The sequence below is a fragment of the Peromyscus eremicus genome, unplaced genomic scaffold, assembly GCF_949786415.1.
Source record: "Peromyscus eremicus unplaced genomic scaffold, PerEre_H2_v1 PerEre#2#unplaced_355, whole genome shotgun sequence".
Classification (NCBI taxonomy): Eukaryota; Metazoa; Chordata; class Mammalia; order Rodentia; family Cricetidae; genus Peromyscus; species Peromyscus eremicus.
In genome coordinates, this window is record NW_026734591.1 from 16,151 (window position 1) to 22,270 (window position 6,120).

Sequence of the window (6,120 nt, forward strand, 5' to 3'; positions counted from 1 at the left end):
CCAACTTTACTAAGAAGAAAAATTAGTTTTATGCATTGTAATATACAATAATTACTTTTATTGATACATACACTTCAGGCATTACTCTGTCTATGGAAGTTTTTCCTCTATTCTATATTTCTTGTATGTAATTGGGAAATGAAAGACTTAAATTTGACTGTGTGTATAAGATTCTCCATTCAAATACGATGGTTTTTTATATATATTGTATATATTCTCATGAACAATTTTCTTAAAGTAAAATATCATGGTATGTTCAGAAATAGAAAATAAGACCTTTTGAAATTACACTACTAATATCATGTGACGGAGTGTCTTTTACCCTAATCCACTGCAGAAAGCTGCCCAGTCATCCAACATAGGAAATGGTCCAGAAGAAAATGAAATAATTCAAGGTAAGAGTCATCATGAAGAAACTTTATGTAAGACAAATGCTGGTATGTTTTGCTACCAAAAGAAATCACTGAATAAATTTACACTTAAATAAAAGACAACAAAAGTGGTAATAAGCCCCATATGTTAATAAGCATGAGCAATGTGTAAAATTGAGATAGTCCCAGAAGGATCTCTGAGTTCTCTTCTACCTGAGATACCTAAGGTGCCCCTTTGTCCATTGACTCAACTAGGTATAACTGAAGGTTTCATGTTTAGCAAAAGATGTCTAATTGGGGCTTTATCTCCTCTTTTATTTGGAGACTCCATTTGGATTTATTTTATATGCATATGTATTTAGAAATCTTCTACAGTAGTATGTTTCCATATAGTTTTTCATGTGGACTTTAGTAAATTGTCCATCCCCATATTCCTACCCTAACCTCTCACTTGCATCGCCCTTTTCCCTAGTGTCTCTCTACAATTGTATATTCTATTTCCCTTTACTTGAATGATCCTTGCAAGCAGTCCCTTACTTGATGCAGAGTCTCTGTGGTTATATGGATTTTAGCACACATGTTGAAGACTTAAATGCTAACACTCACATATAAGGGAAATTATACAGTATTTGACTTTTGGATCTGGGTCTCCTCATTCGTGATGATTTTTTTTCTAGCTTCATACATTTATACGTAAATTTCCTAATTTCCTTTTTTTTGATAGAAGGAAAACACCCCATCGTGTAAGTTCACCACAGTTTCATTATATATTTGCCAGTTAAAGGACATCTAAACTGTTTCCTAAATCTGGCTATTGTAAATAGTCAATAATGAGCATGTATGAGCAGGTATTTATTGTAGTAGGATATAGAGTCCTTTGGGTATATGCCAGATAGATGTATAGGTGGGTTTAGAGAAGGATTAGTAGCCAGCTTCCTGAAAAAATGCCAGAGTCATTTCCTTAATGGCTGTAAAAGTTTACATTCTCATCAGTAATGAGCAAGTGTTCCATTTTCGTCATATCCTCACAAGCATGAGTTGTCATTTGCTTAATTGAACTTTGCCCTTTGGATAAGAGTAAAATGAAATCTCAAAGTACTTTTGGTTTGCATTCTCCTGATAAAGGAAGATGATGAGCATTACTTTAAGTTTGTCAGCAGTTTGTGTTTTATCTTTTAAAAATTGTCTTTGTATTCCCAAACACCATTATCACTGGGTTAGTTGTTTCCTGGGAGTCCAATTTTTCTTCTTTATGTATTTTAGATACTAACTGTATGTTAGAGGTTTGAATGATTAAGTTCTTTTTCTGTTATATAGCCTGATGATGGTGTCCTTTGCCATAAAGAAGCTTTCAGTTTCATGTGGTCCCATTTACTAAATTTGGGTCTTAGTGCTGTGTTTCAGGTGTTCTGTTCAGAAGTCTTTCCTGTACCAGTGAGTTCAAGCCTGTTAAAAACTTTTTCTTCTGTTATATTCAGGGTATCTAGTCTTATTTTGAGATTTACGATCCATTTGGAGTTGAGATTTGTTCAGGGTAATAAATACTCCTATGTGTATTCTCCTTCATAAATCCAAGAAGTTTGGTAATCTCCATGTATGGAGGCTATTTTTTTATCCAGTGTGTATTTCTAGTTTCTTTATGAAAAATCATGTATTCATAGATGTTTTGACATTAATTTGATTTCATTGATCAACGTGTCTATTTTGATGATAGAACCATGATATTTTTATTACTCTAGTTCTGTAACAAAATATGCAGTCTGGGATAGTGATTTCTCCACCGTATTTTAGTATTGAGAATCTTCTTAAATCTATCCAAGATTTTTTTTGTATTTCCATATGAACCTGAAAGGCTTTTTGATGCTGTTGTGGTTGTTTTTTAAATTTCTCTGAATTTTGATGGGAATTAAATTGAATCTATAGATTTCTTTTGATATATTTCAGTATATTTCTTGTCAGCTGCTTTCCTAACCAGTAAAATAATAGATGTTTATTTTGAAAGAAGGGACTAGAACTCATTGCCCTCTGAAGCCTTCATAAAGGTAGGTTTGGAATTTTCATTGTGCATAAGATTGACTATACTTTCTTTTTCTTTCAGTTTGGGCTGAAAAATGTCCGCATCCAGAGGTAAATGCCTTTTAATATTTATATTGAATAATTATATATTGTTGAAATCCAAAATATTGATTAAATGTCTCTTTTCAAAATAGCTGAGGGATTTTTGTCATCTAGTCTCCAGATCCAAGCCTGAAGCACAGCAATCTCAAACAGGTAAATTTTGTAAGTCACTTTCTCCTGATCAGTTTATTCTAATACATTTCAAATACACACAGTCTTCCTGATGCCAATTATATCTTGACTATAATGTTGGAAGGTTTTGTCACAAGCAATGCCAACTCACTAGTGGCATACATGCTTCAAAATTATTACATTGACAACATAAAACATTTAGAAATATCAGCTCAGCTTCAATGTTTAATATTCATGTTGGACTGCCTTCTCATTTCCAGTGTGCAATCTCTGTTTATTAGTGACTTGTAGAAGTCAATCATGAGACTAATGAGACTGCCCCAGTGTGTGACCATAATTTCCTGATGGATCTCAGAATGCACACCCACACACATAGCTATCTGTAAGGACAAGGCAGAAACTTGTTTGAGCTCAGAGATTCTGATCTGGACTGGACAAATAGCAATGTACAATATCTTCAGAAAAGAAAATCAGTTTTTGTGTTGCTCTAGAACTCATAGTACACTGCTTCACTTCACTCATAGTGCATTGTAATTTAATTACAAGGAATAGGAAATGCATTTAGAATTCTTATCTACAATCTATTTCAATAACACAGCATACACTATCATATAGTGGAGCAGTCATTGACAATCCCAAAGCTTACATAGATATCTTGCCATAGGAAACTTTCAGCTTCATGTGGTCCCACTTACTAAGTGTGAATCTTAGTACCTGTACTACAGGTGTCCTATTCAAAAAGTCTTTTCCTGTACCAATGAGTTCAAGCCTATTACACACTTTCTCTTCTGTTATATTCAGTGTCTCTAGTCTTATTTAGAGATCCTTGATTCATTTGGAATTAAGTTTTTATTTAGGGTAGTAAATACAGATCTCTGTGCAGTTTTCTCCATGCAGCAATCAAGATTAGTTCACTATCATGAGTGGAAGATGTTTTTTACCCAGTGTATTTTTCTGGTTTCTATATGAAAAATCATGTCTTCATTGGTGTGTGGACCTCCATTTGGTGTTCAGTTTGATTTCATTGATCAACATGTCTATTGTGATGCTACAACCATGCTGTTTTTATTAGTCTACCTCTGTAGCAAAACATGAACTCTAAGATAGTGGTTTCCCCATTCTCTTTTCATATTAAGTATCCTTTTATCTCTATTCAGTGTTGTCTTTCATTATTTTGTTCTTTTTTATTTAAAATTTTATTTTACATACCAACCACAGACGCCCCTCTCATCCCTCTTCCAACTCCCCTCCAGTATACCCCCAGCCCCTCCTCCAAAAGTGTTAGGTCTCCCATGGGGAGTCAGCAAATCCTGGTACATTCAGTTGAGGCAGGATCAAGCACCTCCACACTGCAGCAAGGCTGAGCAAGGCATTCCACTATAGGTAATGGGCTCCAGATTGCCAGCACATGCACCAGGTATAGATCTTGATCCCATTACCGGGGGGGCTTCAAACAGACCAAGCTACACAACTGTCTCCCATATGCAGAGGGCCTAGTCCCGTCCCATGCTGGTTCCACAGCTGTTGGTCTAAAGTTCCTGAGTTCCTACAAACATGGTTTAGTTGTCTCAGTAGATTTCCCTACATTATCTTGACACCGCCCCCCTTGCTCATATAATCCTCTTCCCTCTCTTCTACTGGTCTCCCAGAGCTCAGCCTGGTGCTTGGTTGTGGATCTCTGCATCTGCTTCCATCAATTACTGGATGAAGGCTCTATGATGACAGTTAGGGAATTCACCAATCTGAATACCAGGGTAGGCCAGTTCAGGCACCCTATCCACTATTGCCAGTCTTCTAATCTGGGGTCATCCTTGTGGATTCCTGGAAATTTCCCTAGCACCAGGTTTCTCCCTTACCCCATAATGTCTCCCTCTATCAAGATATCTCTTTCATTGCTCTCCCACTCTGTCCCTCCCCCAGCTCAGCCATCCCATCATGCCCTCATGTTCTCATCCTTCATCCCATCCCCTTTATTGCCTCCCATCCCCACTTTACTCATGGAGATCTCCTCTGTTTCTTCTTCCCATGGCAATCCATGTGTCCCTCTTAGACTCCTTGTTTCCTAGCTTCTTTGGAGCTGTGGGTCGTAGTCTGATTATTTTTTTCTTTACATCTGGTATCCACTGATGAGTGATTACATATCATGTTTGTCTTTCTGAGCCTGAGTTACCTCACCACAGGAGTCTTGCCTGCTGGCCTACAACTGGGGCTGCAATGGGTGGGGGTAAGGGGACGTGGGTTGTGTCTCTGAAGAAGGGTGACCCTCTGGGAGTACAGTAAGTCACCTCTTGGTCCAGTGGGAGCCAGCCAAGTCTGTGTCTCAGGGAACAGCTATGGTCTTGGGGGATGGGTGGATTTGAGAGAGCAAGAGGGACTTGTAGATAACAGAGTCTTATGTGGAGTGGAGGTAGTTAGTTCTGCCTGCAGGAGACTTTCCAACTGGCCTGAAATTGGGGCTGCAATGGGTGGGGGAATGGAGGCATGGGTTGTGCCCCTGGGCCTAAGGCCTAGAGGCTGGGTGACCGGCTGGAAGAGCAGTGACTCACCTCTTGGTTCAATTGGAGCTAGCAGAGTCTGTGTCTCAGGGAGCAGCTGCAGTCTTGGTGTGGTGGGTAGGCTTAGAGGGACAGAGTAGGACTTGTGATTAAAGAATCTGATGGGGTGGTGGGAATCAGACCTGCCTGCAGGAGTGTTGCCTGCTGGCCTGTAACTGCACCTAGGAGAACAGGGACTCACCTCTTGGTCCAATCTGAGCTGGTGGAGTCTCTCAATTCTTTTGTTTGGTTTGTTATTTTTTTATTTTTATTTTTTTGGATTTCCATGTGAACCTGAAAGGTGTTTAGATGCTGTTGTGGTTGGTTTATCTTTTTTTTAATTTTTCTGACAAATTATATTATAATTATGATGGCTCTTGCACTGAATCTTTTAGTTGCTTTGCTAAGTTTCTGTATATTTGTGTCAGTTTTTGTCCTAAGCAGTAAAATAATAGGAGTTTATTATGAAAGAAGGGAATGAAATCTCACTGCCATCTGAAGCCTACATAAAGGTAGTTTTGGTGATCTCACTGTGCATGAGACTGACTCTACATTTTTCTCTTTCAGTTTGGGCTGAAAAATGTCCACACCCAGAGGTAAATGCTTTTTAATATTAATATTGAATAATTACATCTTGATTGAAGTTCAAAATATTGATTAAATATCTCATTTCAAAATCCATTCAGCAGAGGGATTATTCTCATCGAATTTCCAAACCCAAGTATGAAACACAGCGATCTCAAGCAGGTAAATTTTGTAAGTCACATTCTCCTGAGCAAGGTTTTTTTTTTTTTTTTTTGGTTTTTTTGAGACAAGGTTTCTCTGTGTAGCTTTGCACCTTTCCTGGGACTCACTTGGTCGCCCAGGCTGGCTTCGAACTCACAGAGATCCGCCTGGCTCTGCCTCCCGAGTGCTGGGATTAAAGGCATACGCCACCACCGCCGGCTGATCAAGGTATTTTAATA

General features: G+C 38.3%; 1 long non-coding RNA gene across 1 annotated transcript; it reads left to right on the top strand.

Moving 5' to 3' along the window:
* Positions 1 to 335: 335 nt before the first annotated feature.
* Positions 336 to 5,902, top strand: LOC131901786 (uncharacterized). Its single transcript, XR_009376877.1, has 5 exons — positions 336 to 395; positions 2,470 to 2,498; positions 2,582 to 2,642; positions 5,723 to 5,751; positions 5,842 to 5,902. It is a non-coding gene; the product is annotated as an uncharacterized LOC131901786 (long non-coding RNA).
* Positions 5,903 to 6,120: the final 218 nt, after the last annotated feature.